Below are 23,927 nucleotides of genomic sequence, written 5' to 3' on the forward strand. Positions count from 1 at the left end.
TCACTGTTCCGTCGGCTCACACCATGGTCCGACGTTGCCATCGAATCTGGGCAGCTGCCCGTAGGGTACTCCTTCGCAGTGTGGACCATATGAAGAGGGCTGCAGATCGGAGGCGTCGACCCGCTCCGCCATACCAGCCTGGCCAAAAAGTCTGGCTCTCAACACGGGACCTGCCTCTCCATGTTGTCTCCAGGAAATTGGCCCCGCGGTTCGTGGGTCCATTTCCTGTGGCCAAGGTCATCGGCCCCTCCTGTGTTCGTCTGCGTTTGCCCAGGTCCATGAGGGTCCACCCTGCCTTCCACGTTAGCCGGGTGAAGCCGGTCAAGGAGAGTCCTATGGTTCCCGTGGCCAGGCCTCCTCCTCCCCCCCCAGATGGTCGACGGGGGTCCGGTCTACTCGGTCAAGACCCTTCTGGCGGTGCGCAAAAGGGGTCGGGGCAGGCAGTTCTTGGTGGACTGGGAGGGTTATGGTCCAGAGGAACGTTCCTGGGTTCCTGCAAGCTTCATTATGGACCCTGATCTCATCTCTGACTTTTATGCTCGGCACCCACAGGTTCCTGGGCCGTCTAGAGCCGTCCCTTGAAGGGGGGGTATTGTCATGATCTGTGTCTGGTTGTGTTTAGTTTTCTGTCTTGTGTCTATGTTGTCTCATCACTTCCTGTTTTATTTTGACATTTGACTCTCCTTTCGTTTCAGGTAACTTGCCCTTCCTCCTGGTGTCTCCCGTTGGTCTGATTGTCTTCCCCGCCCTGATTGTTTCCACCTGTTCCCCATTACCTCGTGTATATCTGTCTGCGTTTCCCTTTGTCTTGTGCCAGTTCGTCTTGTTCCATATCCGTGAACCTCCCGGCCCCACGCTCCATGTCATTGTTACCTCTGGTCTTGTTCCTTGTTGCTTGGTTTAGTTTTTTCCTCATAAGAGTGATTTTTGGTTTTCTGGCGTTTGCCTTTTTTGCTCTCAGAGTGATTTTCTTTTTGTCTCTAGTTTGTTACTTTGATACTTTGTGCTTAGTCACGTTATTGTTTGTTACTTTGTTGTTTCCTCTTAAGAGTGATTTTCTTTTGTACTTTGTTAATAAATATCATTTTGTTGAACTTTTTTGAGTCGTGCATTTGGGTCCTGTCCAAGTTCGAGTCTGACAGCAACCCTCTTCTTTTGCTTCTTCTTTTACTGAAGTTAGCATGCTAACCAGCTAATTCTGGTCTGTTTGGACCATCTTGTCACTTGCTCATACCCAGTCACTGTAGCATCCAGGCTGCCCTGAAGAAGTAGCGGTGCTTGGAGGACATATTGTAACTTCTTCTTGTCTTGTAAACGTAACAATGGCTGAAGCTCAAGACTGGTATGTAAACCGTAAACAACCATTAACACCATTAATGCTAACACTGGCTGTGTGTTTTCCAATTGCAAAACTAAAAAGTTGTTCCTTTTAAAGTTTTGGTCAACTGACTTTTTTTTTTCGCATTGAACTACATTAAGTTGTATAACCTTCACAGTTCTAATGTTATGGGAACCTTTCATGCATATGGTGAAACTTTGATATACTGTATTAGATGCTTGTTAAATGGCACTCTTTGGATTCACTCTAACATGAAATGTGATATATAGCCTCTAAAAGGAATTCATGTGTGACAGCAGCTCAACACTGCAAATATCTACATCAATCATTCAAGAAACATTCAATGAAAGGTTAATGAAAACACAACTTCTTACATTTCAGCAGCTGATTTATTGATGCACTTATTTCACAAAAAGGATGATTTATATGTTTGAGTGTTCATGGCATCCCCTCCACAGCTTTCTGATCAGCCTCCTGCCTCTGCAAACTGTCAACTGTAAGAATGTTTTGAGTGGTTTACATTTGACTTTTGGGGCACTTTTACCTCACAGTCTGCTGTAAGTCTTATGGCCAAAATAAATTTTCCCCCGGGGTCACACAAATGCTGATTAATCTGGAGCAAGCTTTGTTTTAATATTTAATTTGTAAACTGATAATGAATCAGCACGCTCTAAGCCAGTTTGTAAACTGTATATGGATGCTGAATCATTACCACATTAAGAACTTTGTTCACACTTTACCGTCTTACCTGATATCATGGACGTTATGAATTAAATGAACAATTGCCATGTTGTTGTGTATCCCCGTATACCTCATCCAAATGGGTTAGAGACAATGAGATACTTTTTGGATGAAAGGCATGCATCACATCCTCCTACTTTCTGCCTGTGTTAACTAATGATATCTTGACAAATAAATTAAAAATGTTTGTTTCAAAAATTATTTGTAATTGCAATGTTGTGGCACAGTAATGGGTTCTCCAGTAGCACTGAATTATGCAAACCTTTTTATAGATAAATTTGATTATGATTGCATTCATAATAACAACCCATTTTCTAAGCACATTAAATATCATTGGTGATAGCCTATTTAGATGATTTGGTTTTTGTTTGGGAAAGAGATGTGGACACTTTGAAAGGTTTCAAGTTCATTTGAATTTCAAAATGAAGCCCGTAAAGTTAATTCAAGTTTGGAAAACGTAACTTTTTTAGATAAGAGAGATGAGTTTTTACACACTCAGGTGTTTAATAACCAGACCAATCACAACTCATTATACACAATCATGAAAGTTATTACCCTCCAGTTTCAAAAAGAAGTCTGCATTATAGTCAGTTACTATGATATAGACGTAGAGTATGTGTGACACATAAATCTTTTGTGACACAGGCCAAAGATTTGTGTGGAGGCTTTGAGGGATGTGGTTTTCGCAGATCCTTGTTAGATAAAACACCCTTTAACAAAGTGGAAAAATCATAATGAACTTCTGGTTGGTAAAGCCAGTAAGGAGCTGATACCACATATAACTTTTGTGTCTATGTATAGCCCTATTTCAAAGTCTGTTAAAGTAGTGCTTCATGAACTTTGGCATATCTTAGTGTCTGATCCCAGTATTGGAAAAGTCATTGAGTCACCACAGGTTCTTCCACAGGAGGGCGTCTAGCATGAGAGGCTATCCAGTTAAATCTGATATACCAATAACACCCATGTGTTCAGTGTAACTTTCTGATCTGAGGTCACTCATCCTTCATCTGGCAGGAACATTTTTGTTGACGGCAGAATGACACATAACACCACTTTCGCTGTTTTTCACTGTCACCAGTGTGCACGCTGAGCAAGTGCTGCAAACATCCATCCAGTGCATGAATTAACTATATCAGTGGCGTGCTGTCTTCTGATTTAATTCTTTTACACTACAAGCAAAACCCACAACAAAAGAGCATTTAAATATAATGTCCAACAAAAATTAAAGCAGTGATGAAATATAATAGCTGGAGCAGGATGGCCCGTCAGCAGTTTTAGGTGCAGGGATTGGAATTATGTTGCTGTCCTCCTCAGCAATAATACACTGTGTACCAGAGTAGTATCTTACTGGTGATGGCACTGATGCATCCATCTGCTTTCTGGCCTTTTCCCATGGTTTTAACATTTTATGGACCAGTTGTAAGGTTTCTTGTCAAACTTTGTGGTTTCACTTCACATTTAACTGCATGTGTACTCCTCACTGAAAGTATAGTTTCATGTTGCCAAATTCTAGCAGTGATACATGTGCAACCTTAATTATTGTACACATTTGGATTATATTAAGGACAGCTAAAAGTAAATTGCAGCCTGCCTTTCACCCACAGCCCAGAGAGACTGGAGAATACTACCCACCAAGAAATAAGGGTTGCACATGCATGTCCTGGTGCACAGTATCACCACATAAAATCACCTAGGGCTCTGCCTCAGAGAAAATTGCTTACCATCTCTGATGTTGCATGAAAATCTTGTAGGAAATATGCCTCACACTGAAGTTTTGAGGCTCTGCCATGTATTAATCTATGATAAGGAAAGTAGTGTGGCACACTTCCAGGTCAGTTCAATCACCATCTAAACAACTGCCCATAGATCCAGATCACTCAGCTTGCAGCTGTTGGCTTTGATCAGTCCTCGGTGGATTCAGTATTTTGCAAGATCTTGCAGTAACAACTGTGCTTCAGAGTGATTAGTCGACACCCGAAGTGTTTGGTCTTTGCTGTAAGTTATTGTGATTTTAGCCTGGCTAATGAGATGATGTAATGTGATGGAGGAGAGGAAGGTCAGAGTGTTGGACCAGCAACAGCAGCACACATGTGGCAGAGGCCACACTTTGGCTTCAGTACAAATACTTGTCCCTGCTGTAAATGAGTCACATATTAATAAAGCTTTTATCAAGTACAAAACATAGAGACAGGGTTAAGAGGTTCAGGTTCTGTTTGACTAAACAATTGCATTGGGAAAATGTCTGATAAAAGCACATTTTAACTTGGCTGATATTTGGTCAAAGCTTCTCTGAGGAGACTGTTATCCACAACACAATAGATAATAGTACAATAAACAAAAACACACTCAGTTAGTAGCGGACCGGTGAGAGGTCAGGAGAAAATGCTCACAGGTTGGTATTACATATGCAAATCACAACTCAGAGAGCAGAACTTGTAAAACCTTGTCAGCTGAAAACTAGAGTGCACAAGTGATCAGGAAAAGATAAAACTGTCCCCAATATCAATATTCAATCCTTAGAATAAGGAACTTGCAGAATAAAAGTGACTCTGTGGATGTTTTCCAACACCGTGTCACATCCACGCTGCAAAGAATTTGGCTTATTCTTGAAAGAGAACCCTACCCAGCAGATAGTAGGTGTATGTTGAACATGAGCATATAATGAATATTCCTCAGAGAAAAGATTAAGATTGCTAATAGCTCAGGGTCAGTGAAAAGAGCTGTTTGGCTAATTCCTAACTTTCTAATTATAAAATGACCTCAGAATGCCTGAGAGCATGACTGGATATCATTCAAGGAGCAGTTTCATATCTATTCAAGGGAATGTACAGTATATAATAGTCTCCTACTCCCCTCCCACACCCTGCCTACTGTTTGACCTGATTTTAAAGTCTAGTTGCTTTTGTTTGCGTGAAATGAGTTGGTCTGCAGTGAGCTGGATTCTGTATCAGAGGCAACAGTACCTTTTTCAGTAGGGGAGGTTAGAGGAGGGATGTAGTGACTCACCTCTTTCTACCTTAATCCTTCCACTGCCCTGGCCTATTTTATTTCCCATTGTTCACCTCAGCCTCTTTCAATATTTGTTCCAGTTGCTCTACTCGTTCCCCCTTCTCGCCTTCCTCTCCTGTCTTGCTCCCTCTTGTTGTGCCTCCTCTCCCCCACTGAACCTCACTCTCTCCTTCCCAATCTCTCCCTCACTCTGTGTTTATTTCACTTGATTTATCTGGAGTCTTGCTTTCGGCCAGTCAGAAACTTTTAGTGTCACTCCCCACAGAGTCCTCCTGAGGGACCTAAACAGAAGACGTTGATTGAAGTGAAGTCAGTGTGTGCATCTGTGTGTGTCTGTAAACAAGTTTTTGAAATATCTGTTCAGCACGGTCAGGTAAAAATCTTGTAACTTTTTCCTACTGAAAGCCTGAGAAAATGTAAGGACCTGCTGGACCTGTGAACACCCAACAAACATTATTATATAAATGCAAAAATGGAAAGTTGTCAAGTTTAAAACACAGCTATTTCTCTTGCTGGAAAGCCAACATTTGGGGGATACGTGCAGGGTTTTCACCCAGCAGCTCAGTGTGGCACTGAAAAGAAAGAAAAATGGATTTGAATGTCACACTTTCTAAGAATCTTCCAGACCATGACAGCCATTGTTTAGGTGTATTATACTCTACAGGGAGGGATTCTTCTTTTATTCTCACTCAAGTGTGGCTCTACAAAAGGCTAAAGCCACAGCCACTATTCTGTATCTATGAATATCTAAGGTCAAGGAAGACTGAGCATAATGATTAAAAGCAGGTATCCACATGAAGAGATGTTTTGTGCCTTCAATTGCAGGAAACACAGAAGTAATGCACAGAAAATGTTCAGAAGGAAACCTCTATTTCAGTGCACAAGTGCATAATTAGCTATTTACTTCTAGCAATCTGGTTAGAGACCCAGGTTTTAATAAGGAGGTTAACAGTTTTGCACAGAAACGGGTGCGGAAGTAAAGCCTATTTTAAAGAGTCTGCTGTCCAATGTGTTTGCAGCTGTTTTTGTATGGTGCAAATTTGGCCATGCTTCATTGCTTTCCTTATCAGTCTGATGTACAGTATAGATATATATATATATATATATATATATATATTATAGTATTTGTGTGACTGAGTGTGTGATGACAGACTGATGGTTTTGGGTGGAAAATACATCATGTTGTTACATACACCTCAGCCGATAAATAATACTCATTATGCACATTAACACAGTTTATAATGAATTAAGTTTTTCATGTGGACACTGCAGGCATCTGATGTTGTGTGCTGAAGCAAGACATCTGGTATTTATCCAGTGAGCGGTGTATTTTGATGGTAAACAGGAGAAAGTGTATATATGCTAACTGTACTCATATGAAACAGTTTTACCTGAAGTAGCTGCCATTTCTACCCAGAATTCCATGAGTCATGTGAACTGGACCGAGCCGACCGATGCCAATCAACATGAGTTTAGCATGGACGAGGCAATACGTGAATGAATAATTACACACAGGAAAAATAGATAACAGGGCAAAGTAAAGACACCGATTTAAAATAAAATAAAATAAACAGTTGCAGCTTTTGAAGGTATTTTCTGATACCAGAGTAAATTTGCTCAGCAATAAATCAGTCATCTTTTTTTTTCTTTTGTGCACAGCAGCATAAAGAGTCATTCTTCATCCAGAATGCCTCTGACCTTGGCTTTTATACCAGCACTGGAAAGCAACTCATAAAGTGCTTGTCCCTAAGCCCATTTGTCACATTAGTTGACATCCTATTCTTTGATAAGAGATGTGTATGCGTATGAAAACCACTTCTTCTTACTGTTTTTAACTTTGACTTTATTGAGTTGTGACAACTCATTGTTCTTCAAATTAAATGTATATAGCTGGTAAAGACTTGTAAAGAATTGTACCGTTCTACAACATGCACGGTAGACTCAGTATTTCTGTGAGGTAGACAGATATATTATTTACATATATATATGTGTATACTGTGTCAGAGGACTGAGTCATGTTCCTGAGCTCCTGCCAGCCTGAGGGAGGTAACATGACTTTGAGGTAAAGCTGATTGCTGTGTAATGGTGTAATGGTGTCATGGAGTTGCCACAGGCTGTAGATCAGCGCTGTACAGAAGGTGTTAGTTCAGCAGGCCATCAAAACACTCTGGAAGGGACATCAACATTATTTCCTCAGTGGCTTGGCACAAGCTCTTCAAACAGTGACTCAGACCTACAGGGTCATTGGCACTGCAGGGCTGATGATGCCTCATTATGAGCAAAAATGAACATACAGCTGCATTCACACACATAAAGCCAACACATACAGACTTACTCACTTACACGTGAGGTGTGAATCCACAGATTGCTCTCATTCACATTCAGGCAGTCAGTATGCATTACACTCACACTAACATCTCCTCAGTCATGCTTGTAAATAAGACTTAGGGAATCAACAAAAATGATTAAAAAAAATCCACAACTTAACGATGTTTTTTATTTGTAGCACGGTCAGTGACATGACCACCAACAGTCATCTTTCTCTCACAGTTGGTTGCAATCTATTTTTACCCTCTCTAAATAAACCTTCTCTTCCAGTAACTAGCAAACCACACTCTCAAAATGCACTTCACATTATTGGAACATAAACACAGAAACCCAGAATAAAACAATACAAATGAAACGTCTCTGCCATAAGCCAAAATCTCTGCCATAAAACAGGATCTTCATTCTCATGGCCGCCTGTATGAATAAAAAGCCATAACTGTAAACAGTCCAGCTGGTAATCCATTCAGAGGCCCTGGAGCTTTAGTCTGTATCAGCGTAGTGCAGAGCTGTGCGGCTTTAACAGGTCCTGTGATGCTTATGAAGGCCTGAAAGTCTATCACCTTGATGTAATCGGCCCAAGATCCCTGAAACTCCCTCCCCAAGGATGAACACTATTTTTAGCCATGCTCTCATCATGGAAGGCAATGTCGGTCTCTCACTCTCTCAATCTCTCAATCTCTCTGACATATCTCAGCAACTATTGGATGGATTCCCAGGAACTCGGGTAAAAATGAAATTTGGAGCAGATATCCATGGTCCCCCGAGGATGAAATTATAATGACTTGGTGAGTCCCTCACCTTACTTATAGCTTGAACAGCAGGTTAAAATTTTCATTTATCCAGTAAGACATTTTACCATCTACTGGAAGGATAGGCAGATATTTTCTTTACACAGACATTTATACTTCTAATATGATGTATCCTTAAGACCTTTTCTCTAGCAATACCACAAGGTTTAGTACACACATTTGTCTCTCAGGATGAATTCTAATCATTTGTGATCCCTTTATTTTTCATAGTACCACCATGTTGGTCAAGATATTATTTACAAATATCAGCAAAACTGATGACATTCTCATCAGCCTTAGCTGTCGTTAAGTGTGTTTAGTGCTCATTAACAAATATTAGGATGCTAACAAGCTGAACTAAGATGGTGAATATCAGTTAAACATAAGCATAATAGCATCGTCATGTTAGCATGTTGGTATTAACACTTCAAAGCAGCCTCATAGCATGGCTGTGGACTTGTAGTCTTGTTTCACTGCAATCAGTGTATAATCCTTTTTTTTTTTTCAATGACCTGCAATACACACAGAGGATTCATTCAAAATGAAATAATGATGACATAAACCAAAATAATCAGATAGACTGTGATGATTAATTTAGAGTATCTGTCCTACTTGGCAGAGCAGAAGGCAATGCCACTGGTTGCCACGGAGCCTGTCGTGCATGTAGGATTTTTTTTTTTCCTAAAGTTATAATCACATGTTTAATTTTTGTATGGTCCCATGAGGCATGAGGGCCATCTTACGTACAGACCCTCTCAGACCCTCAGACCCTAGTGTAATGTGTCTGTCTTGACCTTGGTCGACCCAGATGAATAGTTACTGTGCAGATATAAAGTAGTGACTGGTTTTGGAAACTACAAAAGCAAACAATTCTGAACAAACCTAATCACAGTGTCAACCCCCCAGCAGTTTGTCACTGTCCATTTCTCACAAACTGATAAAGCTGCTATCCAGAGGGCACCTTGTTATCAGAGACTATAGAGCTCTGCTGGATAGATAAGACTCACAGCTCTTTCTAACAAGTTTTAACACACCCAAGTCTCTCAAATGTAAAAGAACATTTTCTTCTATTGCTTGTCATGCTGTCGCTCATCATCTAACATTAGTTTGTTCCCCAAACAAAGAGGACAATTAAGTCATTGTGCTCCAAACTATACAGTTTCATCATGTGGGCCAGGGACAGCGCGGATGTGGGTGGCATTTTTGAAAAATTAGGTAACTTTTGTGTTCTTAAATGAGAGGTGGTGGGTGAAGTAATCATGTTCTCACACTTATCCGATACTTATAAGGATACACTGATTGCCTAAAATGGGTCATTTACACCTGGTGCAAACAAACACGCTCTACTTCACATTTAACATCTAATAGAAATTCTTTAACACATAGCTGTCAGGAAACGCCCACAGTGCCAGAAGCTGTGGGCCAACAGGCAAGAACAAAGGAAAAGTAATGATGATTTGTAGACGGCCTAAATGTTTCCCACCCTGGTTCTTTCTCTCTGCTTTCCCCTCTTATGTACTCTTTCTTTCGTCTTTTGCGATCATTCACCTTCTCCCTCTATCATTCCCTGCTTTCAATCCCACATGCCTACTTTTTCTCTCTGTTTTCCTGTAGTGTATTCTTTTTTCTTAATCACAAGACCCACAGACACCTTGGGCCTGAAAAACACGGTTAGAGAAGCCGATCACAGTCAATTTGACAAGCTGTAACTCAATCCACCTCAAATTTTTTATTTGAGAGTGGAAGCTGGGAAACAGCTGGTGCAACACTTACATCTAGTGGTGGAGAGTTAAATTGCAACTAAAAAAGTTCACGTAACCAACCCAATGCACACATTGCTTAACCATGAGCAAGAAACGACCAGCCCTCCCAGCGGTGCCTCCACTGTCTGAGCTGCTATAAGCACCCATCCGTCCAGAGTAAGATGATGGCATTCACAGGAATACAGCAGCTATTTAGAGTCACTTCATCAAGTCCAATGGGCCATGGGAAGGCAGCAGGGACTTTTCCTTGACTCTGTATGTAACCATGTCTGCCTGTCCTGACTCCTGGCTGTCCTAGGGTGGGATGTTCCAAAACAAGTTCATAACATGGCTGTTCCCCCTGTGTATCTGTGCTGACTCGTAAAGTCCTTCAAGGTCCATTTTTCTCTAAGTCATCACTTTTAACCACTGTCTCCAAACTCCATCTCATCCGCATAACAACTGCTTCTCCACTCTGTCTCTGGTGTGTTTAATCCAACTTTACACTGTCCGGCTTTCTGAATGTGTTCTCTTGCTTTTTATTGAATGTGTTTTTGTGAGTCTCCTCTCCAGAAAAATCAGGAGTTCAACATCATTTATCACATAAAAATACTGCCAGAAAGTTACTCTGATCCTCTCACAGCAAGGCAATTTGTCTGCTCCCTTTCTCTCCCAAAATTTAATGCAAGTTCCTTCAGTCCCTTCAGCATCAGCCATTACACATCTCGTTTTGTTGGTCTTACATTTCTCCTTTTTTAAAGCCTATCCTCGTCCAAACAGCAGTGGTCAGACATGAGCATCTTTCTCTGTGCTAATTGGACGATGAAAGCAGACCAATAACATCAACGCTGGCTCTCAGTTTCTCTCCTATCTGCTACAGCAGCCACAAGCCTCAATCGCCATGTCCTGTTTGGGCAGGGGGATTTTTACTCTCCTGACTACGTGCAACAACAAGGTTGTGCCGACAGCTGTTTGAAGCTGCTCCAAGGCGAGGACTACTGCTGCTGTGTTTAGGAAAAAACATTTAAAGGACATTAGGCGGCTTGGATCCGACTTCAAATGGAAACTCAATCAGGGTGTGAAACGACTCTGACTCTGCAGCAGCTCACACTATTCGCTGTTACTTGGAGTCTGGTTCTATTTGAGAGGAGACTGACAGGCAGTAAAAGGCAGACAAGTTGTGAGGATCGCCCTTGTAAACATAATTTGTAGTCGAGACAAGTGGTGGGATGTGTTTGTTGTTGGTTGGATTTGCTTGGTTTAGGATTGTAAACCTGACCTGAAATGTGGTGAATAATCTGTGTTTAAGGATGAGTTGAGCCGGACTACAATGTGGACTACAATGCACTAAACTAAAACAGGCAGTCTGGATTTTATGCGCAGGTATTTCTTGATTGGCTGAAAGAGTTAAGCTGAATACGTTTGTTTTGGCCTGAGCTGACTTGATCTGAGATAATCTGGCCAGGGCTGTGCTGAGCTGGGAGGAACAGGCCTGACTGAAAACCGCTGAGTTGAGCTAAACTGGTATGAGCTAAACCCTCTATGGTTTGGGATGGAGTGGGTAATCCTGGCTGGACTGTATACAGCTGGGCTGATGAGATTCACAAAGTGGAGCTCTTTTCACTTCTTCTTCAGGGATGACAGCACAGGCCTGATGATGTCATTGTCATGGTAACAACAGTCACTGTTTGAGGCTACAGATTCAGACCTTGCACTGGTTACAGGAAGCAACAGCAATCCATCAAAACTCTAAAATCTTTGTTATAATACCTTGGGGGAGGATTAAATCCTACACCTCCTATGCATTCACCCCCCCTTTAAAAGAGCTAAGGTTACTCCACAGGTCTCTGATGTGCATGTGCATGTGTGTGTGCGTGTGTGTGTGTGTGTGTGTGTGTGTGTGTGTGTGTGTGTGTGTGTGTGTGTATAAACAGTATGCACAGACTTGTGCCTGTGTGAAATCACGCATGCATCAGCGTGCATGTCATGACTGTATGTGTAAGAGAGATGGAAGTAGGAGATTTGCCTCATTACCTTCGCCACCAGCCAGATTCCCCGAGCACTAGGCTCAGGGCCAGGTGCTGGGGGCCTGGTGGCCAGGGTCCCGACGAGACAGCTGCCTGAACAGATGCCTGACACAGTCATGAGGCCTGGTGGCAGGAGATAAAACCATATTGCTTCTGCCCCTTATCTTCCCTCAAAGTTGAGCAAAAGCAGACATGCTACAGTAGGCTACACCTTGATATGTGATGGTTGTACAGGAATGTTGAACCAGTCTCTGAATGTTTTTAATAACATGATTTGTAACAGAAACCATCATTTTAAACTGATTCTTAAAAATGCAACTCAATCTTCTGAACTTTTTGGTTTCGAATCTTTCATGGATTTATTGTATAGCAATGTACTCTCCTTTAAAAATTGCCTGAAATTGGGACACAAATTCAATATTCCACATTTTGACCACAACTGTATTTGGACAACAGGTCATAGCATCTGCTGCACTGTAGCTAAACTGAAGGAAGACTGTTCTTGAAAAAGAAACAGAGGTACTGAAATTACATCCTAGGCAGATCTGCGCAGCCTAAACTGGATGTGTGGTCACTAAAGATTTGTTCAGACACACAATCCGCTGCCAATGGCCAAGGGGGAAAAGTAATCAATTAGGCTCACATGGTATTGCAGTAATTATGTACTCCAATTTACTCCTGGAGGGTGGAGAGGGAGAAGGGAAAGAGAGGGGAAAGAGGGGGTGGGGGGGGGGTGGGGGGGTACTTCATGCTACTCCAAACCACTTCCATCCATGTATCTCTCAGATCGTATCACATTATAGCGCCAGCACACCAATTCAAACTGGCACGGAGGAAACCAGGTCCATATTACCCCCTAATTGGTCATTTCCAGGGGAAGCCTTGGTTTGCAAAACCTACTTCCAGGACAGGGCTTTCTTAAACAAGCGGGGGCTTAGGACAGAGGCTACATCTGGGAGGCAGGCAGGCCGACAGGCAGACTTTGATTGGGTTTGTCCCAGTAGTAAGTGGGCTGATTGCAGGGTAGGCAACACATTACATCAGCTTTTAGTTTCCTATTTACCTTATTTCAGAAGAGAAAGGTATATAGTATAGCAGCTTCAAAGTGAATGGGGAGGCAGACAGGCTGAATACATTTCAATCACAGTGTCCTTGACTGTGAAACTACACAATTCACTGATGCTACTGATTATAGAGCTAGGGCCCCAAAATGTAAAGTCTGAACTGAATAGCACTATATGGTGGAGTATTTTGTAAAGGGAAAAACTCTTGGCTTACCGCAGTTTACCTGCCTGTATAACTATCTGCTGATTGCATAGACAACAGGTATACAGAAAATATGTGCCTTCCGTCATACATATAAATGCAATGGAGGAACCTGGAAAATTATCCACACAGTGCATGATGGGTGTGGAAGTTTAACCTTAATTTGATGCATAAATGTCTTAATTTTACACCTCTGGTTGGCCTGATTAAAAGCATAGCTTTCTATTTCACACCTTTTGCTCTGCTTCCTGAGGACATTTCATGAACAGCGGCCTTTAATGTGTAGTAATATGTTACACAGATATATCCACTGCAGCACATGTGCAGAACTATGCACACGTACACACACATCTCTGCTGGGCAGCCTGCCATGCCAGATTTCAATCATATAACTGGCTATTGGATTTCTAGCTGCAGGTTACTGGTGATGAGCAGATCCGTATCTAATAGATGCTAATGTGTAATTCCTGTGTGACTCCACAGTGCGTGCGTGCGTGCGTGCATGCATGCGTGCGTGTGTGTGTGTCTGTGTGTGTGTGTGTGTGTTCCTTTTCTGTGTCACTGCAAGAGGCGAGCATTTCTTTGAATGTCCGTGTGTATGTGCCTGTGTGTTTAGGTGCTCAGTTTGGTTTGTGTGTGTGTTAGTGACTCCAGGAAACATGAGGTTGCAGTGATGATTGTCAAACAGTCAGTGAATCAGTGAACAGTAGGTGACCGTGGATCTGATTTCAGTCATATTTTATTGGCACAGGGACACGTTGAGCACTGGGGGGCAGTGTACTGTAGGGCTGAGCCCACACAGTCCCATCACACTCCACATGGGTGAGCAGGCCTAACAATAGACTGACTGTTACAGTGTTAGAGCCAGAGCTCTCCTCACCTCCACCAGCGGAAATCACTGACGGAATTTCTACAACTGGCAGAATGCTGAGTGAGGCGGCCTCAGTGTGCCGTAACACTAAAATCCATCCACTTCACATAGTTACAGCGCTGTATGAAGAATTGAAAGGTTAACCAAACATGTGTGAGCTTGGACAGCCTGTTTAGAAAAGTCACACATTACGCAGAACTTAATGAATATCTCAAATTAATTATGAAACATGAATACAGTGTGAGCACACAAGGTCATCTGAGGCAGTTTTGTGTAATTTATTAGAAACATGAAGACAAGAATATGAATAACTTTCCAAAGTTGTCAAGGGTGTGTGTGGGAGTGTGTGAATGTGTGTTCTTCTGGGTGCCGCTCTACTGTAATAACATCGGCAGGTGGCCCAGCTAGCCCTTTACCCACCCCATCCCCTCTGCCTTCCTCCCACTGCTCCACCGCAATGGAAAGCAGGTGTCCGACCCTGGTCTGGGGACAGAATTGAATTAATGTGCAAAAACAAATTACTCCATCAGCAGCGTCTAGAGGGGCCACAGTGACAGGCCTGCAGTCTTGTGCAGCCCAAAGTTGAGCGCACTGTCACCTGACACTGGGCTGACCAGGCTAATATCCACACCTATTACACAAGGATTCATGGGAAAACAACAGCTGGGGCCAAAGGTGAGGATGAGAAAGGAGGGAAAAGAGGAGAGCGGGGAGCAGAGTGGAGGTTAGGGAGGACAAAGCTATATTCTCAGAATTACCTAGAGATCTCATTTAGCCCATAACTGCCTGTTTGTCTGTGGTGATCATCCAAAAAGGAGTGTGTTAGTCCCCTCGATCTGCAAGGCTTTGAGGAAATGTTTTGTCTAATTGGAAGCGACGGTAGTCAATACACAGGCGGAATCCCGCCCTTGAATGACATGCCCAACTCTAATACTGTCTCCAATTTCAGGATTACCCTGATAATAACTGAGGCAGCCATTTCCAATATACACACGCACACACACGGACAGACTCACAATACACACAGACAGTTCTGGCATTGACATTGTAGCAGGGCACAGAGAGTAAATGTCTGAAACCATTAACTGCATTGCCTCCAATGAGGCTCTGTTGGCAGGGTGCTCATGAGAACCATCTAGAGGAGCTGTAAAAATGACAAAGTCAATATCGAAGATGACTGCAATTATAGGCTTTCAGGGGACCATGGAGTCATTGGTCTTGCTGAGAAGTGTGTCTGCATGTGTGCTGCGAACTTCTCTTTATCAGGATTTTTATTAGGGGTCAACCCACACTTTGTGCTTGAATTAAAAAGTTACATTTAATCAGAACATATTCAAATTAAATGTCCGGTGTCACTTTTCGGCACTATCTGTCTCATCCACCCTGTTGAAGTCTGTGCTCCCCATTCATCATTCAAATAAATAGGCTGCTATCACCAGCAGGATCTAGAATGCAGGATGACTATATTTACTAATGTTTCCCACTGGTTTCCAGGCAACCAAGGGCTTTCCCCCATGATGAACGCCAAGCTTCCAGATGCCCCCACTCCCCCCATTACCCATCCTCCTGCTGCTTTTCACCCCCACCGCCAGTGCAGCTACCACTAACTCCTGGTAATCATATCATCTCCTATCATTATACCCTTTTCCCCTGAAATAAAGCAGCGGACCAGAACTGACATCCATGAGACTCCCTCGCCCTTAACTCGCCCTCCCAAAACTCTTTTCAATTATTTGGTGATTTGTGACAACTCTGCAGTCCCAACTCAACTCAACTTTCTGTCACTTCAAATACCAGCCAGGGAGGCGGATGGGTTCGGACAGAGGCCACTGTATCCCATAATACTCAAGCTAACAGCCAAACTTTGATATTAGAGATTAAGCTCCTGTCAGGCTGGCACAACATGGCAAGGCGGCCCCATAATTTCAGCCCCCTAATTTGTGAAAAAATGTGTGGAATGACATCAGCAGCTATCAAAACAAGAGAGAGCGGGGAGGGGAAAATGGAGGGTGTCCTGGGGATTCTCTCTGGCTGACAGTGACTGATTGAGTCAGGGTGTGGTGGCGATGAGCTTTAATGTAAGGGTCTATCTGTTCTGCGGTCTGGCCAGCTCAGACGGACTTTGGGGTTAAAGGATGGGGTGGCTGGGGATCAGAAGGAGGGGGGGCTGGCATCCCTCTTTCCTGCACCCCACTAAATCCCAGCTAATGTTCGAAAACCAGTGGCCCAGCATGTAGGGGATGCCGAGGGTCAAAGTGAGGGGGGGGGGTCAGGGGCAGTTAGCAGCTCTGATAGCATTATCTGGGAGCAAACAGGGAACACACTGGGTTGTGATGTATAAGGGTTGGAAAGGTTGGACTGTGGTGTGGAGTGGTCCAGCCACTGTGTTACGTACAAGCCCGTCTGCATTTTCAGACTCTAACACTGTCTAAAGATACCAGCATTCTCAAATACACAACAGGCAGTCAGGTCATTCATAATGTGTTTGGTGTGTTTGATCCGTCTGGATCAGTGGAGAGGACATAAGGTTTGAAGGTGCCCTTCCTTTGACATCACTGACAGATAAAACACTGCCAGCTTTGTTTAATTTGGTCAATTAATACTTCAACCTATTAACACAGGATCACAATAAAACTTCAAGTTGTAAACACTGTCACCACAGGAAAACAAATCAAAACTGTGTCTGTTTAAATGAACTCTTCACCTATTCAGATTTGTCAATGAAGTGGTTATAATGGTATTAGCAGTTGTAAGTGTTACCAAGATCAGGGATTTGATAGATCACCGAGCTACCATCTTTTCATTTCTCTATCTGTGCTGCTCCTACTATCACTCATCACTAAATTTATGACCCCCCCCCCCCCCCCCTTAGAGGTCATCAGCAGGGTTACAAGTTTGGCATTCCCAACAGTGATGAAGTAGAAGGAATGAGAGAGGGGGTAGTAAAAGGAAATAAAAGAAGTGAATAGGAGGTTAAGGGAGTGAGGAAGAACGAGGGAGCAGGAGGGAGAAGGAGAGATAAGAAGTGGGAGAGAAGTGCTGATGGCTGTAGGTCAAATGCCTGAAAGCAGGAGTCAATAAAATGGAGGCCCGCCTTAAAAATGTGATAAGAAATTGGCCTAAGTGTGTACTATATATCACAACACCAGCTATGCCTTAACTGCCATGTTTTGACCATTGATGGAAGTTTTCCACACATGTGGCAGGTGTTTTTCAGTCATTTCATTCCCAAAAATGTGGTTAATTTTCTGGTCCTGCATCAAAGGATCTAAGTATCATTCAAACAAACGAAGAGTAAACTCAGTCTGACTCACCTCTGTTGAGAGAGAAGTGTAATGCATTGTAATACAAATAACAGGATAATAAATAGTTCTGCCATTTACCTGAGAATGCACCTTTTCTGGAGCTTAACCCAAACTTAACCCACACGAGAACAGAGGGAACAGGGGCACAACTGTTTAGCTTTCATTTCAAAACCCTCTCAAAGCCTCTAATCACTGACTTACATCAAAACATTCAGGAGTCTGGTCTAATTAGCCAAAATCAACTGGGGCTAAACTGCATTTCAGTGCTGAACATTGTTGAATTCACATTCCACATCAGGGCAGAGAATTTTAAATATCAACAAAACACCACACAAACTGTTAGTCCAAATCAGCTTCTCCTCTCACTCTTTGTTTGGGTTTTATCCATTTTTTCATATTAATCAAAAACAACACAATTCATTTCTTCAGCTTAATCATCCTCATCAAAAAATACTCAGAGCTGGATTCTGTTGGCGAGGCTGTTCGCCTACTGTAAACAGAGACGTTATAGGGACTTTGGTATAAACAAAGGCAGGGGAAACTGTACTGTACTTATCACTACCGTGACTTACAAAAACCCCATGCTTGCTGCCTTTAGCGCACCAAATTTGCATGTGATTTCATTAAAATGAAAAAAAACATATTACAAAGACAACACTGACTGAGTGTATGCTATGCTGTGCAGCATGCCGGCCCTCAACTTGAAACCTCAGAGTTAATTCAGATTGAGAGAGAGTTGAGAGAGAGGACCCCGGGGGGAGGGGGTAAGAGATATCTCAGTGTGGTATCAGTTGTTTTTTGTGGCCAAATACATCACAAGTTGACAGATGTTCCCAGCTCAGTTAGCCGTCGTTGGGTAGGATGTGTCAGGTTGCTGCAGAGGAACAACAAGGACTTTGTCAGCCAAACACATCATCAATAAATGTGATTGATGATGCAATCAACAGGCGCTAAAGTGAATGAATTTATTAGTCATCTCACTCAACCTCTCAGCCCTCAGCTGAACCACACACAGCCAGCCCCCATACACATCCCCCCACACATGCACACACAAGAAGACAAATTACTACTCTCTCTTACTGTCCTCCATAACCACACACCCCCATACAGATTCCCACTCGATGCACACACATCCACATGCACACACAAACATGGTCAGGCATACACACACACTTAATCTGCAAAAGCTGAGCAATGTATTCTTCACCAGAACCTTTCTTCAACAAGTCCCCAAATTTGTCAACCTGAAGCCTCAGCGTCCAGAGGGTACACCAAGGGACTGTGAGGGTCCTGAAAACAGGCTGCCAAGAAGAAAAATAGAGAAGACAGGGGGGTATGACAGACAGACACATGGGTAAAACAGAGAAAGAGAGAAGGAGACGACAGAAAAAAGTGCAGAAAAATATGAACCCTTGGTGCCTGAGGTCCCAAGCAAATAAACACTTGAGCGTTCGATCCCTCTGTCTCTATCATACTGTAAATCTGGTGAACAAATTTAAAGGGGTGGGATGTGTGCATGTTTAAGTGTTTGTGTGCGTGTGGGGCAGTCTAGTATTTCTACCGTGACTGAGATCCAGGAAACTGCTCCATCTGCTACCAATGTAGCCACTTCCATTAAATTTCCTCCCACAAAAGGGCATCACAGAGAGCCCATCACTTCTGAGTCTTTATCTTTGGCCTGCTTAAAGCCTACCCCCCCCCCCCCCCCTCTCTGGCCACCACCCTCCCTCCACCTCGCCGCACTAGCCAACATGTACCTCCATCCATCAGATAAAAACCTATTTATTCTGCACACAAACACCAAGGCTACAGCGCTTACAGCAGAGAACTGCGTATCTGAGAACACACTCATGGGCAAGCAGTTAAGGAAGAGTGTGCGCACATATACACACGCTCAGAGTTCAGAAACCTGCCCTGCTCAAAAGACAAGAAAAACACTGCAGCTAGACCTCAGAGAAACAAAGAAGATAAGGTTCTCTGCTACTTGTAATCTTGCAAACTTGGATTCATCAGATTTAGTGCTTTTGTCAGTGGATATTGAACACCTTGAGGAAGCTACTACACACCCTCCAAGGGCTAGAGAAGCATCTGTAGGCTGGAACTGCGTTTGAGAAGTCTGCTGGAGGGTCATAACCTGCCCGTGACCCATTTCTCAAGTTCTGGGTGAACAGCAGTTGACTTGTTTCAAAAATAGATTTTCATCGTGAGCAATCTCTACCCACTCCGTCGCTAACATTTTTGGTTCCGCTGGATGGAAGGGAAAGACGGGCTGAACATTGACAAATAAACACCACTCAGCATAACAGACCCAGACTGAAGAGGCCAAGACAGGCCCTCCTCCCTGCCCTTCAAACATTTATTCACCTCCCCAGTGGAAAGAAAAACAGGCTGAGGGTGAGGTCCAGCTGGTGTAGGTGGCTCAGGATGGTTAGGCTGCATGGTGACTGTAGAGCCCCTGTATCACCTCCTCACGTGTGTAGACTGTTAGAATACAAAGGGAGTTGGGAGGACAAAGAGAGACAGACAGAAGAGTAGTCAAAGTGAGCATTTCTGAAACACATGTAGGATGAATTGCTAACTTCAGATCACAAGACGAATCAAACACCAAATCAAACAACCATTTCAAATTTAGAAGAAAATGCAGTTGCTGCGTCCTTATCACATCTTCATTTGCTACATGAAATGTATGTTGCATGTTGAACTTGAACTCCATGACTGCTTCATTTGGCCCAGTAGTAGCCTCTAACTCTGGCTCAGACACCTCTGAAGAATGTCACCCATGTGGGTGAGGGCGGCGGGGCTCGGCCTGGATGGATGGATGGCTGAGCAGCGGAGACTGAAATAGCAGAGGCATTTAAACAAGTTAACTAATCAGCGCTCATTATAGACGATGTCTAGCCAGAACACAAACAGAGGCTCAGTGAAGGCTCAGGGTGAACTGACACTCTGCGACAACTGAGCAACTGAGGTTGTTAGCTGAGCGGACTCAAGCTTCACACAGTGAAAAGTTAAATGGTGGCTATTAATAATACTGTAGGATGCTGAGTGATTTAAGGACCTGCTCCATGCTATTACAAGTGAAGTGGGTTCTTTAAAATGTCATGGCAATATGAAAATAATATGAATTCCACCCTAAAATAAGAATCGCTATATTTTCCATATGCCTTTCTGAATGAGTGAGGTTTTTGGTTATTCTTCAAATACTGATTTAGGGGTACTTCACAAAAAATATAATTTTCAATATATGTTAATTTATCATGACTAAAATATGTTTACATTGTGGGCAGAGCTTTTATTGTCCAAGACAGTTAAATTTCATTTTGTATTTAATGGAAATATGTTTTTCTGTCCATCACTTTGGTCCAAGCTGAAATATCTCAAAAACTATTCAATGGATTGCTGTGAAGTTTTATACAGATCTTCATGGTCCCCAGAGGATGAAGTTCATCCCCTAACTTTTACTCATGCATCACCATGAGGTTCACATTTTGTGGTAGCAAAATGTCTCAACAACTACTGGCTGGATTGCCATGATATCTGGCACATTCATGTCGTTCTCAAGAAGATTTCTAATCACTCTGGTTATCCCCTGACGTTTCATCCAGCACCATTGTCATGTTAGCATGCTGAAATGAACGTTTAGGTCAAAGTTACCTAATGTGTCTAAGTAAACCCTTCCAGACCTGCTAGCACGGCTGTTAAGATAATGTTGGGAACTTCATATGAAAGACCACATAGACTTATTGCCAAGAAAACAAAGGACATGTCACATATTAAGATAAGAAATTGTCTTGTAAGTTAAAAGTTAAACAAAGAATAAGTAATGGCAAATCATTCTCTGTTTTTTTAAAAGAAACATATCAGTAACAAAGGTGTCATATATGAGTCAAATATATTTGTACACATTGTGCTGATTATAAATAAAGCTGTCACTTAATAGTTAATAAGAAAGTGAGCATTTTGTGAGTGACAGTCAGAGCTTTGCTTCTAATACCCTTTGACCCCCACAGGACTCTTCTCCCTATCTTGAAAGATAATAAAGATAATAAGAGATTTCCAAACATGGTCGGTAGCCAGCTATCCCTGGAATCGATTAAAAAAAATCATAAGTAATGCCGTCATTAAGTTGCAGTTTGTGGCTTCCAGAAGATGGAGAATGGCACCAATAAACTATACCTTTGTACTGGGCAGTCACTGTGAGTGTCGCTGATGGCACAGGCAGAAATGAAAGCGGGATAAGAAGAACATATGACACGGAGCAGCAGTACACATTTACATAGAGCCACAAAGTAAACAAAGTGGCAGAAGACTCATTTTGAAAGTATAGTTTATATAAAAGATTGATTTTGGGATAATAAATGACGTCCACAGCGAAAAAGAAAAACCCTCCTTTGGTACAACAGTCATTAGCCCGCAAAGGATTAGGGAGCAACTGTTTATTGACACAACAACCTGTCCTTATCGCATCACAATCAATATTATATAGCTTCAGCTACATCGCAGAGTAGTTAAACAGGTGCATTTTATATTCTGAACCCTCTTTGTTCACCACTCACTTTGCCTGCAGGCCTCATTGCTCTAATTGACCTGTTAGCTCGTCTGTCATCAGCATTGGACAATGGGCCACAGGGGACACATACTAGATGGTGACTATGATATGCCGTGGTCAACACATTGATGTGCAGGCTAGATACCTTATCATTATCTTATCACAGGCATCTGCTCGCATGTAGGATCTGCTACCCTGCTCTGCTGCGCTGCTCTTTGAAAGGTCATAATGATCGCCATCACACCACACGCTGATGAGATCATTGTTCAATCGTCTAAGGAAAAATGCACATATCCATCTCTGTCTCACACTTATATGATGGAAAAGCACAAATCACCTACACACGTGCATGTGCACGTAAGACAAGCAGATGTACACATACAAACACACGCTCGCACACAAACGCTCTGTCTCTCACACTCATATGTGCGGTGAGAGTGGAAAAGTATAGGTAGAGTCAACAGACTGCAGACAGTGAAGGTAAACGGCTGGCTCCAGTCTGGAGGAGAAGCTGTTTGGATGTTATAAACTCCACCAACATAAAAGTACTCACACGGAGCAGTTCTCAAGCAGGAAGGCGACATACATTTATGTCCCTATTGACACAGAACAATATCTGAAAGATGTTTTCTGTGTGAGTACAGGCCTATTTTGTAGATTTATATGACTTTAGGATAGAGATATTAAGGAGGTTTTTTATTTCTAATATGGAATCCTGTTACAACCTCTTTGACAAAATCAACACATTTTCTCTTCATCTCTCCTCCTCCTACATTTTTGGTTATTATAGATTTATTACTGATTAAAATCTAAATATTGCTTTTTACCAAGAGCCCCTGCATCATTTTACTTACTGAAACAAAAATTTGAATCTGCATCGCAGTGCAAGAGCTATCTCATTAAATGGCTCAAAATGTATGAATAGACATAAATTAAATTTGAAAAAAATAAATAAATAATATGTAAAATAAATATAAACAAATAAATGTTCCTCTATCCTGGAGACAACAATCCAACTATTAAGCAGGACTAAGATACCGTTTGACAGTGATACAATTGGGAATTTAATTTAATAGAAATATAAAACAGGGACAACATGAAGTATTTTTGAGTACCAACAAAGTGCTTCTGGGAATATCAGTCCTTCCTTTATTAGGGCTAATCTAATGACACTGATAAAGCAATAGACTGAGGGGAAACAGATAAAGACTTTATTTTCAAGATATAGACAAGGGTGCAAGAGACATTTAATCAGGAAGCTAGAGTGAAAAAGAGGTTCAAAGTCATTCCAAGAAATAAACAGACAGTAGCTCTGATAACGCCTCACTACTTCATGTTTATTTGTTTTTCGGAGTATTCACCATTAGAGGGCACCACTGGTGCTGTTTCCCCTCTAAAGATGTCAACATGAAAGACTGATATGCATCAGATAATATTAAGAACATAGGCCAAAGTCTGTCCAATGTATTTTCTATTGTTGGTGAAACAAAATGAACTCTGTCTTGAACCCCTTTGTGTACATCCATGTGCCATCTCACTGGGCAGACAGTCCCACAGCGCTGATAAGACTGACAACACCAACACCTGTGTATTGCCTCATATTGCTTCTTAACTTGCAGATCCATACAGTTATTATCTGAATGAACTCTGGTTAAGGACAACTAAAGAAGATGTGTGATAAAAATTTTGAGATATGATTAGGAACTACCCTGCTGACTGTGCTGTACACAGTGAAGATGCACAGGATTTTTTTTTTTTTGATGCTCAAGATTTATTGCATTTGCTCACAGCTGAAAGACATCTTGATAAAATACCACTGTCATTTTGTCTTCTGTGCATCTGCCGCAGTATGTGCTTCCAAACTGCTCATGCAGCCACAGAAATTCCGGGGTTGCTTGAGGTTAATAAAACTTTTTTGGGACGACTATTTCACATATTGTAACAATTTCGACTGCAAAGCCC

The sequence above is a fragment of the Seriola aureovittata genome, chromosome 7 (genome assembly GCF_021018895.1).
Source record: "Seriola aureovittata isolate HTS-2021-v1 ecotype China chromosome 7, ASM2101889v1, whole genome shotgun sequence".
Taxonomy (NCBI): Eukaryota; Metazoa; Chordata; class Actinopteri; order Carangiformes; family Carangidae; genus Seriola; species Seriola aureovittata.